This window comes from Lolium rigidum, chromosome 5, assembly GCF_022539505.1.
Source record: "Lolium rigidum isolate FL_2022 chromosome 5, APGP_CSIRO_Lrig_0.1, whole genome shotgun sequence".
NCBI classification, from domain to species: domain Eukaryota; kingdom Viridiplantae; phylum Streptophyta; class Magnoliopsida; order Poales; family Poaceae; genus Lolium; species Lolium rigidum.
This window is the reverse complement of record NC_061512.1, coordinates 247,960,145-247,962,610: the sequence shown is the minus strand read 5'-3', so window position 1 is coordinate 247,962,610 and position 2,466 is coordinate 247,960,145.

The following is a 2,466-nucleotide window of genomic DNA, read 5'->3' as shown; positions in this document are numbered from 1 at the left end:
TCTAGTATTGAGTTTTGAACAACAAGGAAGACGGTGTAGAGTCTTATAATGTTTACAATATGTCTTTTATGTGAGTTTTGCTGCACTTGTTCATCCTTGAGTTTGCTTCAAATAACCTTGCTAGCCTAAACCTTGTATCGAGAGGGAATACTTCTCATGCATCCAAAATCCTCGAGCCAACTATTATGCCATTTGTGTCCACCATACCTACCTACTACATGGTATTTCTCCGCCATTCCAAAGTAAATTACTTGAGTGCTACCTTTAAAATTCCATCATTCACCTTTGCAATATATAGCTCATGGGACAAAATAGCCTTAAAAAACTATCGTAGTATTGAATATGTACTTATGCACTTTATATTTTATTAAGTTGCTTGTTGTGCGATAACCATGCTTACGGGGAACGCCATCAACTATTGTTGAATATCATGTGAGTTGCTATGCATGTCCGTCTTGTCCGAAGGTCTATCATTTTAGTGGTTGGAGCATGCAAAATTGTTAGAGAAGAACATTGGGCCGCTAACTAAAGCCATGAACCATGGTTGAAGTTTCGATTTTGGACATATATCCTCAATCTCATATGAGAATAATAATCATTGCTACATGCTTATGCATTTAAGAGGAGTCCATTATCTGTTGTCCATGTTGTCCCGGTATGGATGTCTAAGTTGAGAATAATCAAAAGCGAGAAATCCAAAATGCGAGCATTCTCCTTAGACCTTTGTACAGGCGGCATGGAGGTACCCCTTTGTGACACTTGGTTGAAACATGGCATGCGAAGATCCGGTAGTCCAAGCTAAGTAGGACAAGGTGCGGACACTATTAGTACACTATGCATGAGGCTTGCAACTTGTAAGATATAATTTACATAACTCATATGCTTTATTACTACCGTTGACAAAATTGTTTCATGTTTTCAAAATAAAAGCTCTAGCACAAATACAGCAATCGATGCTTTCCTCTTTGAAGGACCATTCTTTTACTTTTATTGTTGAGTCAGTTTACCTATCTCCCTCCACCTTAAGAAGCAAACACTTGTGTGAACTGTGCATTGATTCCTACATACTTGCATATTGCACTTGTTATATTACTTTATGTTGACAATATCCATGAGATATACATGTTATAAGTTGAAAGCAACTCGCTGAAACTTCATCTTCCTTTGTGTTGCTTCAACACCTTTACTTTGATTTATTGCTTTATGAGTTAACTCTTATGCAAGACTTATTGATGCTTGTCTTGAAGTACTATTCATGAAAAGTCTTTGCTTTATGATTCGACTTGTTTACTCATGTCATTACTTTTGTTTTGATCGCTGCATTCATTACATATGTTTACAAATAGTATGATCAAGATTATGATGGCATGTCACTTCAGAAATTATCTTTGTTATCGTTTTACCTGCTCGGGACGAGCAGAACTAAGCTTGGGGTTGCTGATACGTCTCCAACGTATCGATAATTTCTTATGTTCCATGCTACTTTATTGATGATACCTACATGTTTTATGCACATTATATGTCATATTTATGCATTTTCTAGAACTAACCTATTAACAAGATGCCGAAGAGCCAGTTGCTGTTTTCTGCTGTTTTTGGTTTCAGAAATCCTAGTAAGGAAATATTCTCGGAATTGGACGAAACTTTCGCCCAGGGTCCTATTTTTGCACGAAGCTTCCAGAAGACCGAAGAGTCAACGAAGTGGGGCCACGAGGTGGCCAGGAGCTAGGGCGGCGCGGCCCAGGCCCTGGCCGCGCCGACCTACCCCCTGGGCCCCTCGTGTGGCCCCCTGACCTACCCTTCCGCCTACTTAAAGCTCCCGTCGCGAAACCCCCGATGCGAGAGCCACGATACGGAAAACCTTCCGGAGACGCCGCCGCCGCGGATCCCATCTCGGGGGATTCGGGAGATCGCCTCCGGCACCCTGCCGGAGAGGGGATTCATCTCCCGGAGGGCTCTTCATCGCCATGATCGCCTCCGGAGTGATGAGTGAGTAGTTCACCCCTGGACCATGGGTCCATAGCGGTAGCTAGATGGTCGTCTTCTCCTGGTTGTGCTTCATTGTTGGATCTTGTGAGCTGCCTAACATGATCAAGATCATCTATCCGTAATACTATATGTTGTGTTTGTCGGGATCCGATGGATAGAGAGTACTATGATTATGGTGATTATCAATCTATTGTTTATGTGTTGTTTATGATCTTGCATGCTCTCCGTTATTAGTAGAGGCTCGGCCAAGTTTTTGCTCTTAACTCCAAGAGGGAGTATTTATGCTCGATAGTGGGTTCATGCCTTCATTGACACCGGGATCGTGACAGTAGGTTCTAAGGTTGTGATGTGTTGTTGCCACTAGGGATAAAACATTGATGCTATGTCTAAGGATGTAGTTGTTGATTACATTACGCACCATACTTAATGCAATTGTCTGTTGCTTAGCAACTTAATACTGAATGGGGTTCGGATGAT